Source organism: Tamandua tetradactyla, chromosome 1 (assembly GCF_023851605.1).
Source record: "Tamandua tetradactyla isolate mTamTet1 chromosome 1, mTamTet1.pri, whole genome shotgun sequence".
Classification (NCBI taxonomy): Eukaryota; Metazoa; Chordata; class Mammalia; order Pilosa; family Myrmecophagidae; genus Tamandua; species Tamandua tetradactyla.
The window spans coordinates 25,622,691-25,640,149 of NC_135327.1; the positions used below are offsets into that span (position 1 = coordinate 25,622,691).

Below are 17,459 nucleotides of genomic sequence, written 5' to 3' on the forward strand. Positions count from 1 at the left end.
TAGAAAAAGAAATAAAAAGACAACAGAATAAGAATTAAAACGATAATAGAGAGAAATACCTCACATGCAGCTTCATTCAATGTTTTAACATAATTGCATTACTGCAGATCTATTTTTATTGGCTCTCATTCATGCCTCCCTTATTTCCCTGGATATTTCATGATTTTTTTTTTTTCAGTTGAGAGCACTTGTATGTCGGAGCTCTTGGGAATTCCAGATTTATGAACAAGTCTCTTTTTAAGCACCTATTTCCCATACCAGATGGGGCATTGGCTTCATTTTCCTGTTCCCCATGTTAAGTGTAGCTGTCAAACCATCCTGTGGGTAGAAGTTGAATCTTGTGCATGTTTACCTCCCAGGGTTTCTGCTTTTACTTCATTTTTGGACTCTGCTGATTCTTTACTTTCATATCAGAATTAGGCAGATTTTTTTTTTAACTTTTTTTTTGATTGTGAAATATATATACAAAAAAGCAGAAACTTTCCAAGTATGTTTTAATGAGCAGTTATAGACCAGATTTTAAAGTTTGGTATGGGTTATAGTTCCACAATCTTTTGTCTTCTCTTCTAGCTTTTCCAAGACACTGAAGCCAACAAAAATATCAATATAATGATTCAGCGGTCATATTCATTTGCTAAATTCTATCCTCTCTGTTATATTCCTCTTTCTCTTTAATAACATGTATACATAAAAGCAATAAATTTCAAAGTATATCACAACAATTAGTTGTAGAACAGATTTCAGAGTTTGGTATGGGTTATAATTCCACAATTTTAGGTTTTTATTCTATCTGCTCTAATGTACTAGAAGCTAAAAGAAATATCAGTATAATGATTCAGCACTCATTTGTTAAACCCGACCTTCTCTGTATAACTCACTATCACCTCTGATCTTTCTCCCACTCTTTAGAGGTATTTGGGCTATTCCCATTCTAACTTTTTCATGTTGGAAGGGGCTGTCAATAGCATGGGATGGGATAGGGGGATGGAACTAGTTGATGTTTTAGAAAGGCTGAGCCCTCTGCGTTTCAACAGATCACGTAGATTTTTTTTTTTAATGTTTGTCATATTTTATCCAACATTCTAATTGTTTCATGAAGAGGAATTTCAGAATACATGATCTGCCATACTGCCTGAAACCTATCATGCATTTGGTCTCTGCTTTTCCATGTATTTCTTTATGTGACTGTTTTCATCACTGCTTACTCAATAATTTGTTATTAGGGACTTATATAGTACTGGTTTGAAAGGATTTATGTACCCTAGAAAAGCCATCTTTTAATCCTAATCAATCTTGTGGGAGCAACGGTTTCTCTTAATCTCTATTCAGTAATGTAGGTTGGAAACTTGATTAGGTTATCTCTTTGGAGATGTGATATATCTACTTGTGGGTATTAACCTTTCATTGAAGGGAGGTGTGACCCCACCCACTCCAGGTGGGTCTCGATTACTTCACTAGAATCCTTTAAAAGAAGAAGTGTTTTGGAAAAGACTAGAGATTCTGAGAGAGCAGAGCCACAATAAATCCATGAGTCAGAGTCCACCAGCCAGAGACCTTTCTAACTGAAGAAGAGAAACATCCTCTGGGAGCTTATTAAAACAAGAAGCTGGGAGAGAAAGGTAGCAGACACCACCATGTTTACCATGTGCCTTTCCATTTGAGAGAGAATTCCTGAACATCATCAAGCTTCTTGAACCCAAGGTATCTTTCCCTGGATACCTTAGATTGGACATTTCTATAGCCTTGCTTTAGTTGGGACATTTTCTCGGCCTTAAAACTGTAAACCAGCAACTTATTAAATTCCCCCTTTTAACAGCCATTCTGTTTCTGGTATATTGCATTTTGGCAGCTAGCAAACTAGAACAGATTTTGGTACCAGAGAAGTGGGGTGCTGCAGTGATATTTGGAATGGCTTTTCAATGGCTATGGGGAAGATTCTGGAAGAGTTGTGAGAAGCTTTTAGGGAAAGCCTAAAATGTTCTGAAGAGACTGTTGATAGAAACATGGATTCCAGGGATGCCTCTGCAAGGCACCAGAAGAAATGAGGTGTGTGTTATTACAAACTGGAAGGAAGGCGATCCTTGTTTTAAAATGGCAGATAACCTGGCAAAATTGATTAGTGACTTTGGCTGGAAGGCAGACTTTAAAAGCCTTGGGTATTTAGCAGAAGAGATTTCTAAATTAAATGTTGAAAACGCAGCCTCGTTTCTCCTCACAGCTTATAGTAAAATGCGACAGGAAAGAGATAAACTGAGAACTCAACTCTTGGGTACAAAGAAACCAGAAATTGGTGTTATGGAAAATTCTGGACTTCCAGGAGGGCAGACCCCAGAGAGTGATGCCCTGTGTGAGGATTTAGCCAAATGTGGAACCAGTCAGCCATTTCAGAGAAAGTCAGGATTTGAGATGGAGTTATCCAGAAAGGATTTATGGAAACTCCTGCTTTCTAATGGGCACGCCCTTGCTTACTACATAGAAAGCCCACAAGAGTGCCGTGGGACCTGTATAAATGGGTCTGCTGCCAGTCTGGACTGGGGGAATTAAATAAAGGGGCAATGTGGAGGTAAAATAATGTCAGAGGCAGAACTATAGAAGCTAAAGTCTGAAGTCAAGAAGCCTCAGGCCAGGACAGCAGAACCACCCAAACAGGCAGAGAGGGTAAGTTTGTCCCAAAGTAGAGAATGGACCTTCTACCTCATTTCAGTGGAAGAGTGATGCTGCCTCAGGCCTTGAAGAAGCACATTCCTTGGGGATTGGGGAGACTGTGGTTGCCACCACATGGAGGGATTAGATGTGTGCCTAATGGAGGGATTAGGCCTAATGAAGGGTTGCCACCACATGGAGGGATTAGAGAGCAAAAAGCCTGGGTGCAGCCCTGATGCTTGGAGAGGGTCGAGCTGAGAAAAAGGTGGTCTCCCCAACATCCCCCAGAGTTGCATTCAGAGAGAGGCAGGCTGCTGTGTATGCCCTTAGAAAGAGTGAAAGTGCCACTTTCTGAATCCCCAAAGATAAATGACCCTCAGACTTTGAAATCTAACAGACTTTGCCCTGTTGGTTTTCGAAACTGTATGGGTCTGGTGACCACTGTGTTCCTTTCCCTAGGAGTATCCTGTGACTGCTCCTTCTTTGTATGTTGACAGCAAATAACTTGTTCTGAGTTTGACAGGTCCAGAGCCAGAAGAGGATTTTGCCTTAAGATAGATCATGCCAAATCTGAGGAGGGAGAGCCAAGATGGTGGCTTAACGAGGTGTGGGATTTAGTTCGTCCTCCAGAGTATCTAGTAAATAGCCAGAAACAGTACAGAATAATTGCTGGAGCCACGGCAGTGACTGGACACGCAGCATACTGCAGTCTGGACCAGATGGACCGGCTGCGAGCCCACCCAGAACTGTGAGTTGCCCAAGCCGTGGCAGCTGGCGCCCTCCCCCACAAGTTACTTCCCAGAGAGGAAAGGAAAGAGACTTTACTAGCAGCAGGAACTGAGCACAACCAAACGCCAACTGTGAAGCTAATGAACAAATTCTGACTATTAAAAATAGGCCTCCGGCTCAGCTGAACCATGAGTAAAAGTGGAGGTTGCTGTTTTTTGCCCTGGCGCAGAGAGGGCAGGGCTGACAGAAAAATAAAAAAGAAAAAAAAAACAGGTTTTTTTGGATCTGAAAAGGTCTGGACCCTGCAGGAAAGGAGGGCACATAGGACCTGGAGATATACAGAGCAATGTACCAGCTTAAGCTCTTCATTGGCAAACCCAAGGAATGGGATTCTGCTCTGAAAAGGATATTTCTTTTTCTCTTTTGTGGCTGTGTTTCTATGGATTGATGACTCTTTGGATACAGCTGCAGGACTTCTTGGGCTCCACTGCCCCAGGCATAGGCAGAAACAGGCTTGTTTGAGAGCTTGTCTAGAGCTATGCCTTCTCCAGGAGAGGAGTGGGACGCAGCTCAGGTGGAATTCCTCCCTCAAGGAATTCATACCCCAGGGTCTGGAGAAGGGAACTGATTAAAGCCAGCCTACAACCTCTCCTCTGTCTCCACCACACCTCCAGTGGGGAGAGTCTGCAGAAGTTAAAGGTACCACATCATCTTATGCTGGTGGGACCTGCAGGCAGAAAAGCACCACATACTGGGCAGAATAGGAAAAACGCAGCGTCCAGAGACTTCTTAGGAAAGCCTTTAATCTGCTGGGTCTCACCCTGAGGGAATACTGACACAGTTGACCCTTTCCTCCTGAGAGGAGACCAGTTTGGTCTGGGAAAATCTGACTGGGGGTCTATAATACCTAAATAGACCCTCCTAAGGGGTGGGGGAAAGGCACCATACAGGCAGGGCAAGAAACAAAAAAATAAGAACTGAAACATTCTGATCTATTAAACAAAACCTCAACTAGAGGACTAGCATAAGCTGTACTGAATGTCAAAAACAGATAGATTACAACAAAGTCATCCAGCAAGAAAATGCTAGGGAAAAAAAAGTGAAAACAGTCTCCAGAATAAACTAATTAAGATAATTAAATGCCTAGATGCCAGCAAAAAATAACAAATCATACTAGGAAAATTGAAGAAATGGCCCAGTCAAAGGAACAACCAACAGTTTAAATGAGATACAGGAGCTGAAACAATTAATTCAGAATGTTTGAACAGATGTGGAAAACCTCATCAAAAATCAAATCAATGAATTGAGGGAGGCTATAAAGAAGGCAAGGAATGAACAAAAAGAAGAAATCAAGTCTGAAAAAACAAATCACAGAACTTGTGGGAATGAAAGGCAAGTATGAAGAGATGAAAAAACAATGGAAACCTGCAATGTCAGATTTCAAGAAGCAAAAGATAGGATTAGTGAACTGAAGGATAAGACATCTGAAATCTGACAAGCAAAATAAAATATAGGGAAAAGAATGGAAAAATCTGAGCAGGAACTCAGGGAAATTGAATGACAACATGAAGTGCAGGAATATATGTGTTGTGGGTGTCTCAAAAGGAGAAGAGAAGGGAAAAGGAGGAGAAAAACTAACGGAGGAAAATATCACGAAAAATTTTCCAACTCTTATGAAAGACTTAAAATTACAGATCCAAGAAGTGCAGCATACCCCATACAGAATAGATCCAAATAGATGTACTCCAAGACACTTACTAATCAGAATATCAGATGTCAAAGAGAAAGAGAGAATCTTGAAAGCAGCAAGAGAAAAGCAATTCAACACATACAAGGGAACCCAATAAGACTATGTGTAGATTTCTCAGCGGAAACCATGGAGGCAAGACGACATTTTGGGATGATATAGTTAAGATACTAAAAGAGAAAAACTGCCAACCAAAAAGTCTATATCCAACAAAACTGTCCTTCAAAAATGAGGGGGAAATTAAAACATTTTCAGACAAAAATTCACTAAGAGAATTTGTGACCAAGAGATCGGCTCTGCAAGAAATACTAAAGGGAACACTAGGGACAGATAATAAAAGACAGGAGAGAAAGATGTGAAGAAGAGTATAGAAATGAAGACTATCAGTAAAGGTAAAAAGAAGAAAATTAAGATATGACATATAAAATCCAAAAGGCAAAATGGTAGAATAAAGTACTGACTGTACAGTAATAACACTAAATGTTAATGGTTTAAACTCCCCAATCAGAAGACATAGACTGGCAGAACAGATTAAAAAACAGGACCCATCTACATGGCTGTCTACAGGAAATGCATCTTAGACCCAAAGATAAACAAAGGTTGAAAGTGAAAGGTTTGGAAAAGATATTCCATGCAAATAACAGTCAGAAAAGACCAGGAGTAGCTATACTAATATCCAACAAATTAGACTTCAAATGTAAAACAGTTAAAAGAGACAAAGAAGAACACTATATATTAATAAAAGGAACAATTCAACAAGAAGACATAACAATCATAAATATTTATGCACCAAGCCAGAGTGCTCCAAAATACATGAGACAAACACGGAAAACATTGAAAAGAGAAATAGACACATCTGCCATAATAGTTGGAGACTTCAAAACCCACTCTCAGCAATGGACAGAAAATCTAGACAGAGGATCAATAAAGGGACAGGGAATTTGAATAATACAATAAATGAGCTAGACTTAATAAACATATATAGAAATTACACACCACAACAGCAAGATACACCGTTTTCTCAAGTGCTCATGGATCATTCTCAAGGATAGACTATATGCTAGGTCACAAAGCAAGCCTCAATAAATTTAAAAAGACTGAAATCATACAAAGCACTTTCTCAGATCATAAAGGAATGAAGCTGGAAATCAATAACAGGCAGAGTGCCAGAAAATTCACAAATATATTGAGGCTCAACAACACACTACAAGCAGTGGGTCAAGGAAGAAATTACAAGAGAAATCAGTAAATATCTCAAGGCAAATGAAAATGAAAACACAACATATCAAAATTTATGGGGTGCAGCAGAGGCAGTGCTAAGAGGGAAATTTATTGTCCTAAATGCCTATATCAAAAAAGAAGAAAGAGCAAAAATCAAGGAATTAACTGTCTACCTGGAAGACCTCGAGAAAGAACAGCAAACTAACCCCAAAGCAAGCAAAAGGAAAGAAATAATGAAGATTAGATCAGAAATAAATGAAATTGAGAACATGAAAACAATCAAGAAAATCAACAAAACCAGAAGTTGGTTATACAAGAAACTCAGTAAGATTGATGGACCCATAATGAGGCTGACAAAAAGAAGAAGAGAGAGGATGCAAATAAATAAAATCAGAAATGGAAGAGGAGGCATAACCACTTGACCCCTCAGAAACAAAGGAAATAATGAGAGGATACTATGAACAACTTTATGTTAATAAACTCGACAATGTAGGTGAAATGGACAACTTCCTAGAAAGGCATGAACAACCAACATGGACTCGAGAAGGAATAGAGGACCGCATCAAACCAATCACAAGTAAAGAAATTGAATCAATCATTAAGAAGCTCCCCAAAAAGAAAAGTCCAGGACCAGATGGCTTCACCTGTAAATTCTGCCAAACATTGAAGAAAGAATTAGTACCAATCCTGCTCAAATTCTTCAAAAAAAAATTGAAGAGGAGGGAAAACTACCTAACTAGTTCTATGAAGCCAGCATCACCTTCATACCAAAGCCAGACAAAGATATTACAAGAAAATAAAACTACAGACTGATCTCTCTAATGAATATAGATGCAAAAATCCTCAACAAAATTCTTGCAAATCGAATCCAGCAGCACATTAAAAGAATTATACACCATGACCAAGTAGGATTCATCCCAGGTATGCAAGGATGGTTGAACATAAGAAAATCAATGAATGTAATGCACCATATCAACAAATCAAAGCAGAAAAATCACACGATCACCTCGATTGATGCAGAAAAAGCATTTGACAAAATTCAATATCCTTTCTTGTTGAAAACACTTCAAAGGATAGGAATAGAAGGGAACTTCCTCAACATAATAAAGGGAATATGTGAAAAACCCACAGCTAACATCATCCCCAACAGGGAAAAACTGAGACTTTTCCCCTAAGATCAGGAACAAGACAAGGATGTCTCCTATAACCATTGTTATTCAACATTGTGTTGGAAGTTCTTACCAGAGCAATTAGACAAGAAAAAGAAATACAAGACATCAAAATTGGAAAGGGAGAAGTAAAATTCTCACTGTTTGCAGATGATATGATGCTATATGTCGAAAACCCTGAAAAATCCACAGCAAAACTACTAGAGCTAATAAATGAGTATAGCAAAGTGGCAGGGTACAAGATCAACATTCAAAAAATCTGTAGTGTTTCTATACACTGGTAATGAACAATCTGAGGGGGCACTCAAGAAAAAATTGCGTTTACATTTGCAACCAAAAGAATAAAATATTTCGGAATAAACTTAACTAAAGATACAAAAGTCGTATACAAAGAAAACTACAAGAAATTGTCAAAAAGAAATCACAGAAGACCTAAGTAAATGGAAGGGTATTCCGTCTTCATGGATTGGAAGACTAAATATAATCAAGATGTCAGTTCTACCTAAATTGATTTACAGATTCAATACAATACGAATTAAAATCCCAAAAACTTACTTTTCAGAAATAGAAAATCATATAACCAAATTTATCTGGTGGGGCAGGGTGCCCTGAATAGCTAAAAATATCCTAGGAAAGAAAAATGAAGTTGGAGGCCTCGCACTACCTGACTTTAAGGCATATTATGAATCTACAGTGGTCAAAATATCATGGTAGTGGCATAAAGATAGATGTCTGACCAATGGAATCAATTAAAGTGTTCAGATATAGCCCCTTTCATCTGTGGAAAATTGATCTTTGATAAGGCAGTCTAGCCAACTCTCCTGGGACAAAACAGTCTCTTCAATAAATGGTGCCTTGAGAACTGGATATCCACCTGCAAAAGAATGAAAGAGGATCCATATCTCACACCGTATACAAAAATTAACTCAAAATGGATCAAAGACCTAAACATTAGATCTAAGACCATAAAACTTTTAGAAGAAAATTCACGGAGATATCTTATCAATCTTATAATAGAAGGCGGTTTCCTAGACCTTACACCCAAAGCACGAGCATTGAAGAAAGAAAGAAAGAAATGAGAACTCCTCAGAATTAAACACTTCTGTGCATCAAAGATCTTCGTCAAGAAAGTAAAAAGACAGCCTAGACAATGGGCGACAATATTTGGAAATGATATATCAGATAAAGGTCTAGTTTCCAGAATATATAAAGAGATTGTTCAACTCAGCAACAAAAAGACTGACAATTCAATTACAAAATGGGCAAAAGACGTGAACAGACACTTCTCAGAAAAAGAAATACAAATGGCCAAAAGGCACATGAAAAGATGCTCAACTTCCCTTGCTACTAGGGAAATGCAAATCAAAACCACAATGAGGTATCATCTCACACCCATGAGAATAGCCATTATCAATAAAACAGAAAATGACAAGTGCTGGAGAGGATGTAGAGAAAGAGGCACACTTATCCACTCTTGGTGGAAATGTCAAATGGTACAACCGCTGTGGAAGATGGTGTGGAGGTTCCTCAGGAAGCTAAGTATAGAATTGCCATATGATCCAGCAATACCATTGCTAGGTATCTACTCAGAGGACGTGAGGGAAAGAACACAAATGGACATTTTGTACACCAGTGTTTGTAGCAGCATTATTTTATTTACAATTGCCAAGAGATGGAAGCAGCCAAAATGTCCACCAACAGACTAGTGGCTAAGCAAGCTGTAGTATATACATACGATGAAATATTATGCAGCTGTAAGACAGAATAAAGTCATGAAGCATGTAACAGCATGAATAGACCTTAAGGACATTATGCTGAGTGAGATTAGCCATAAACATAAGGACAAATACTGTATGGTCTCACTGATATGAACTGACATTAGCAAATGAATTGGAATTCTTAAATGAATTGGAGATGTCAGTTCATATCAGTGAGTAACAGAGACCATCAGGAGATAGAAATATCAGTTGATAACAGAGACCATCAGGAGATAGAAATACAGTATATATTGGGTAATTGGCACCGAAGGTATACAGATTGTGCAACAGGATTGATTGTAAAAATTCAGAAATGGATAGCACAGTACTACCTAACTGTAATACAATAATGTTAGAACACTGAATGAAGCTGAATGTGAGAATGATAGAGGGAGAAAGCCTGTGGGCACAAATGAAATCAGAATGAAAGATAGACAATAAAGACTGAGATGGTATAACCTAGGAATGCCTTGAGTGTATAATGATAGTGACTAAATGGGCAAATTTAAAACTATTTCTGCATGAGGAAGAACAAAGGAATGTCAATAATTAGGGTGTTGAAAACAGATGTGAATATTTTAAAACTTTAAATATGTGTGAGACAAGCAAAAAAATGTTTATTTGGTACAAAATTTATATTTTGACTAGTGCATTTCCTAATATAACTTATGTGGACAGCTTAATCAAACACCGTAGTACTTGGAACCTTGCATAAGGCATGAGATTTTGTAAGTTTGTCCAGAATGATGCCCAGATAAATCCCAGAGTGATTTGAACAGTGAATAGGGAAGTATTTGCAGAGTCCTCTAGGGGTAATGGTGAGAAAGGGGGAAAATTCAGCTCCCCCAAGTTGAATTCCCCAAGTGGAGAATTCTTGATATTCTCACAGGCAGTGGGGATAGGCTGATCCTCCAATCCTGGGGTTTGTTCATATGAAACTTAATCCCGCAAAGTATAGGCTAAGTCTATTTAAAATTAGGCCTTAGAGTCACCCCGAAAAGAACCTTTTCTGTTGTTCAGGTGTGGCCTTTCTCTTTTCGGCCGACACAGCAAGCAAACTCACTGCCCCCCGACCCAACGTGCAACATGACTCCCAGGGGTGTGAACCTTCCTGGCAATGTGGGACAGAAATCCTAGAATGAGCTGAGACTCAGCATCAAGGGATTGAGAAATCTTCTCGACCAAAAGGGGAAGAGCAGAATGAGACAAAATTAAGTGTCAGTGGCTGGGAGATTCCAAACAGAGTCGAGAGGTTATCCTTACGCATTAAATATATATCACCTTGTTACTCAAGATGTAGTGAAGAGGCTGAAGGGAACTGCCTGAAAATGTGGAACTGTGCTCTGGTGGCCATGTTTCTTGAAGATAATTGTATGATGATATGGCTGTCGCAGTGTGACTGTGTGGTTGTGAGAGCTTTGTGTCTGATGCTTTTTTTGTCTACCTTATCTATGGACAAGTAAAACATATGAATTAAAAATAAATAAATAATCGGGGAACAAATGTTAAAATAAATTTAGTAGATTGAAATGCTGATGGTCAGTGAAGGAGAGGGATCCTTAAGGGGTATGGTATGTATGAATTTTTTTCTGTCTTTATTGCTTTTTCTGAATTGATGCAGATGTTCTGAGAAATGATCATGAGAATGAATATACAACTGTGTGATGACAGTGTGAGTTATTGATTATATAACAAGAACAGAATGATCATATGATAAGAATGTTTGTGTTTCTACGTGGTTTTGTATCATAAATAAAAAATAAATAAATTAAAAAAAAGGTAAATCATGCCTGTAAGAGACTTTGATGAGATTTTGTACTGTTTCTGACTTTGTATTGCATTTGTATTGTTACTGAAATGCCTTAAGGATTTTTGATGTGATGGAATAGAATATATTTTGTATATGGGGAAAGCATGTCTTTTTTAGGGTCCAGAGGGTAGAATGTGCTGGTTTGAAAGAATTTATGTACCCTAGAAATGCCATGTTTTAATCCTAATCAGTCTTGTGGGAGCAACCATTTCTCTTAATCCCTATTCAGTAATGTAGGTTGGAAACTTGGTTAGATTATCTCTGCAGAGCTGTGACTCATCCACTTATGGATATTAACCTTTCATTGGAGGGAGGTGTGACTCCACCCATTCCAGGTGGGTCTTCATTACTTCACTGGAATCCTTTAAAAGAGGAAGCATTTTGGAAAAGGATAGCGATTCTGAGAGAGCAGAGCCATGAGAGATCCATAAGTCATAGTCCACCAGCCAGAGACCTTTTGAAATGAAAAAGTAAGATGCCCCCATCCCCCCCATCCCCCACCCCCACCCCAGTCCAGGAGAGTTTCATGAAACAAGAAGCTGGGAGAGAACACTGTCAGATGCCTCCATGTTTGCCATGTGCCTTTCCATTTGAGAGAGAATCCTTGAACCTTCTGGAACCAAGCTGTCTTTTCCTGGATGCCTTAGATTGGTCATTACCATAGCCTTGCTTTAGTTGGGACATTTTCTCGGCCTTAGAACGATAAACTATTTAATTTAATAACTATAAACTTATTAAATTCCCCTTTTTAACAGCCATTCTTTTTCTGGTATATTGCATTCTGCAGCTAGCCAACTAGAACGTGTATCAACTAGGAATGGGTTGGGGGTGAGCAATAGGTATCTTGAATAACATGGCTTTAATAATTTATAAGTGTATTTATCCCCCATAAAATTCTAAGGATCAGCAATCCCAGGCTAAAGAGGCAATCTGGCTTTCTAACACCTTCAGGAACCAGCTTCTTATTCCTTACCATCCTATCATGCCTAAGACAAAGCTCTCACCCTTGGTCCTTCTATAGTTACCATCTGTGTTCCACCTGGTAAAATGGATAAAGATGATGAAACAGTAGACCTGTTCCAGATGTCTGGAAGCTGCCACAACATCCTTGTGTTTACATTTCCTTAGTCATAATTTAGTCATATGCAATATCTGGCAACAAAGATAACTGGGAAGTATGGCCTTTATTCTGGTTGACCATGTACCTAAAAACTTGGGTTTTTCTTTACTCAGTTAAAGGCTTAGAACAGATATTTGAGGGTATCCATCCAGGAGTCTCTGCTTCGTGACTCAGGGATCTGGCTGATGAGGTCATGTGAGAATCTGTCCAGCCTTGCTCTGCAAAGGAGACACTTGTTCTGGGTCAGTTACAAAGGCCACATGTCAGAATGTTAGGCACGTGTTTGGCCCACTAGCCCTTTTGTTTTTTGTCCAATCTTACATGTGCATATTAAATATATTCTCTAGGGGACTTGCCAGTTTGGCTTGTTAAATCCATGGTGAAGCTTATGAAACATTTTGGAAAAATGCAAACTAGGCTCCTTAGGCCTGTAATTATCTTGTTAAGTTATCTTATATTTAGAAATAATAAACAAAACTACTTCCTTATTGTATGAGGTTAACTTCCGAGTAAAAGCAGAAAAAAATTACTTGTGGGATAAATGTTGAGCAAAAATAATTTCACTCTCAGACCCTTCTGCACTTGTAATTCTGCCTCAGACATCTTCCTCACTTATTCACTACTTTTTCTCTGGTTACATCTCTGTTACAGTTCACTCATAATATTCGGGCTCAGTATAGGAAATTGAAAAGCCGTATTACTTTTGTTTGCCGCTTCATAGTTTTGAGAATACTGTCATATGTGAATGAGTTGCTGAAGAGTAGACCCAGGATTTAGAACGCTAATCTTCTGCATCTTCACCATGTTTCTTTCTTCCATGTCACACCAGATAAAATACAGAGCTAGGTCATTCACTTAGCTTTGCTCAGCCTGCTTCTCATTTATAAGTTAAGAACAGTATTGCACAGCAATTCAGGAATAGAATGCTCTTAGTGATTCCTGGTTTCTTTGGGAGAACAGACTGCATTAGTTTTCTGAGGCTTTATAACAAATTGCCAAGAAGTTGGCTTAAAACAACACCATCTATTATCTTAGCAGTTCTGTAGGTCAGGTGTCCTGGCAGGACTTAGCTGGGCCCTCTGCTAATGATCTCACTCAGTTTCTTGTGGTTGCAGGATTGACATCACCACTTTCTTGCTGACATCTCCCGTGTAGGCCAGCTCAGCCTACCATTCCCTGCCATGGGGCCTTCTCCACACTGTGGTGTTTTTTTCCTTCAGGGCCAGCAAGAGAACCTCTACTATACTTTTAAGGATCTCTGACTGCTTCTATCTCTAATCTCTAGACCCACTTTTAAAAAGACTTACCTGATTAGGTCAGGCTTCCCACATACTGTTAAAAAGAGGGAATTAAGCAGGGCATATACCCCAGGCTGTGGGAATCTTGGGGGCCATGTTAGAATTCTGGCTACCGTGGGCTACACTTGGGGTGGGGCTAGCTGGGATTTAGATTGTTTCTCTGGTCCCATAGAAGTTGAGCTCTAGGTTCCAGTTAGTTCAGTTTCATTTTGGAATCATCTCTTTAGATCATATGATTGTATTAGGTTATTTTTTTTTTGAATACTGAATTTGAATTCTAGTAAATATAATTTATTGACTTGTTTTAAGTTGAGATCATTTTCATATTTACAAACCTCATTATATTCTGAATCCAGTTGAACTTTAGGCTTTGTTGCTTATAGCTGCAAAATGATTAGTATTTTTTAAATTCTTAGTGAAAATCTTGACTTGCTGCTGACATTTTTCCATTTGGAAATAGGTCTCTGTGCTTATAAACAGGCTTTTGTGCTGCGGGTAGCCATGCCTTTGCCAATGCTGAGCTCTAGTTGTTTTTTTTTTTCTCCCAGCGCCCTGTTGCTCCACCCTCTGAAAATCACTGAAATGGTTTTCGAGCATTTCCTTGTAGAGGGATCCCTTCCCCAAACTTACATTTATAAAGTGGTGATCTTAAGTATAAAAATCAAAGAGATGTTGATTTTCTCCCTGGTGTTTGGTGCTCTTAACCTGGGCTGGATCACTAACTTCAATAAGATCCACTTTTGAATGCTACATTCAGGAGCACTTTCGAAAATAAATGATGGCATGCTCACCATTTAGTTTGCCAAGCTTTTCTTGACAAAGCAGGTAAGTTCTATTGTAATGTTTTTGTTCTTTGGTGCAAATAACTATGGTATCCATGAACAGTGTGACTAGACCTGTGGCAGTTTGTGTTCTTGGTGTCCTCACAGAAGACACTCGTTCTGTCTGTGCTCGGGCCTATATCTGGACTGTGCTGTGTTGAAGGCTGAGCTTTTGTCTTCCTGAGCAAGGGGCGGATTGGGCAGATGTTGTGGTAGTGCCAGCAGGGGGTACACATTTCCATATTCCTTTATTTCTCCCAAGCTTTAGCTTTTCTAGATGTAGTATAGCTTTTAAGCACATGCATGTGTGTGTGTGTGTGTGTGCGCACACACACACATACTGTTTCTCTCTCTCTCTTAGAAACTATTAATTCAGTGAAAATGTAGACTTTTTAAGAAAGAAATTAGGAGATTGTGTGGTATACCATTCAGTTAAATTTCAGTATGGCTTTTATTGGATTTGAAACTAACTATAAAAATCTTTACAGATGTAGTTAGAAAAAAAGAAAAGAAAAAAAAGCACCCAGACTGAGAAAGTTGTGTGTAGGAGAGTGACTGGGTGTGTTGGGTTTAGTTGTGCCTGTTTTCTGGTCAGTTGCTCTTGTGGGTGCATACCCTTTCTCCCTGCCCCCGCTTTCTGAAAACTATCCTAGTTATCATCCTTGGTAAGCAGGAAGCTCAGTTGGCTTCAGCCATGGCCCTAGTTTTGGAGGGATGATACTCAAGATAGAGAATGGACAGGCAGACATTGTGTATGAGGTGGGAAAGTGGCATTCTGGCCTGCTATTGGCTCTGCAACAGAGGTTGTTATTGTAAGTGGAACTAATATTAAAGCCCTTTCCATGCTGAATGTTTCAAGTGCTATATAAGAGGCCAGTGTTCACAAGTGAAGGCAGCACAGAATTTGTATTGAGAACTGGGCATTCATTTAAATTTTAGAGTTTTGTTTATGATACTGACAAGATTGCTGTACTGAGCAAGGAATGTATTCAACTTTTGTTGACTCATATACTTTTTTTAGTAACAGTTTTATTGAGATATAATTCATATCCCCTACAGGTTCTTCCAGTTAAAGTGCATAATTCAGTGATTTTTAGTATGTTTATCACCACAGTCAATTTTAAAACATTTTCCATCAGCCCCTAAAAATCCCATATGCATTAGCAGACATTCTCTATTCCTCCTTCCCCTCCATCCCCCCACCTCCACCCCAGGTCCTGTCAGTCACTAATCTACTTCCTGTCTCTATGAATTTTGGATTTGCCTATTCTGGACACTTCATAGAAATTGAATCACATAATAGGTAGTCTTTTGTGTGGCTTCATTCACTTAGAATGTTTTCAGGGTTCTCCCATGTTGTAGCACACATCAGTAAGTCATTGCTTTATACTACCACGTAATATTCCATTGTATGAGTAGATCACATTTTATCCATTTATCAGTTGAAGGACATTTGGGTTGTTTCCATTTTTTAGCCATTATAAATAATGTCGGGATATATGTTTAACATTTATATTTATTTTATGATAATAATAATGTATTTATATAACTCCTGGTGTTTTATTTATTTGTGTATATGTACACACACACACACCCCTTAAGAGTTCTAAGAATTATAATGCTATGAAATACACTTAGAATTAAACTATACTTAAACTTTTTAGCCATTTTAAGTTCTTACACTGCCTCAAGGTTTTCATCATGATCACTATTTATTATTCCTTCTTCTTGAAAGTCTCCTCTCTTCTGCTTTTCACCTGTGGCTTTGATAATTTGTTCTCTGCTTTTTTGATGCCATTGTTCCCTGGGTTTCTCCCTAAACAGCCTCATCCTGACCGTCTGTGAACACTACCCATGACTAGGACAGGTAAATCACTGTCCACAGCAGATTTCCTTCCTAGGATCTCCATAACCAGAGAACCCATTAGACTTCCTTTAAGATCCAGCAGTGGATGAACAGAAAGCAGGATACTCGGTGCCACACCAGATGCTGATCGTGGGAATATATCCTAAGAACCAGGAAAGGGGAGGAGTGTCCCCATGTCCTGAGTCTGAGTGAAGAGAGGCAACACCAGAGCTGAGCCCCGAGGAAGAGGAAGTGGGGAGAGGAGGTGATAGGTCACTTTCAAGAACTTCCAGGAGTTAGAAGAGCTGAGGTGATGGTGCTTATGAGCAAGGAGCTGGAGATCTGGGCAGGGCCTATCATGAAGTCTGTGGGGTTTCAGCTGAGGGGTTTGAATTGTAGCCTGAAAACCACTGGTAGTCATTGAAATATTTTATGGAGAGAAGTGACTAAAGAGTAGCATTTTAGAAAGACCCTTTCTGGCAGTATTTGGTAAAGTAGACTAGGAGGAGCCAGGTGGAATTCTTGTATAGAAACCCAGAGGAAGAGTTCACTTGGATGACTAATAGACACATTTCAGATCAGCTTCTTTTCATCACCTGTGCCTCCATAGCCATAGACTTGTCTGTTCTTTCACTATACAAAAATCTCCTTAAGGGTAAGGACTATCATTTATATTTCTGTGTCTTCAGTGTCACAGTGTAATCAGTTGTAGATACTCCATTAATGTGTGCTGGATGGATACATACAACAGCATTAGAATAGGCATCAGAACTTTATTCTGTTCTAAAATTTCCAAATTTTCCATAATAAAAAATGAAAACAGTTAATGCAGGTGATAGAACAAGAAATAAAGGTATAAATTTATTATTTGGCCTTGTAAAAGTAGCTATAGGAATTTACCTCAGCTGAGCCTGCAGCCTAGGCTAGCTGGGGAATCGGGTACCAAAGAATGAACCTGCTATTCACCGTTACAGAAAGTGCACAGCAATGTAATGGGATTTTACTAGTTACTGGCCGCTGGTGGGCAGTTGGGCACATAGCAGTCTGTAGAACAATCAAAAGGGGTCAGGGATAAAACCCACTCTCCCTCAGTCCACCCAAGCCAGAGTCTGTAGAACAATTAGAAGGGATCAGAGGTAAAAACCCATTCTCCAAACCCCTAGAATGAGCTGAGACTCAGCATCAAGGGATTGAGAAAACTTTCTCCACCAAAAGGGGGAAGAGAGAAATCAGACAAAATAAAGTGTCAATGGCTGAGAGATACCAAACAGAGTCAAGAGGTTATCCTGGAGGTTATT

The 17,459-nt window shown here is 39.0% G+C and overlaps 1 protein-coding gene across 4 annotated transcripts in view; it reads left to right on the top strand.

The window, feature by feature from the left end:
• Positions 1–17,459, top strand: part of ATRN (attractin) — a 251,559-nt gene that overhangs the window by 195,182 nt on the left and 38,918 nt on the right. The window lies entirely within an intron of this gene.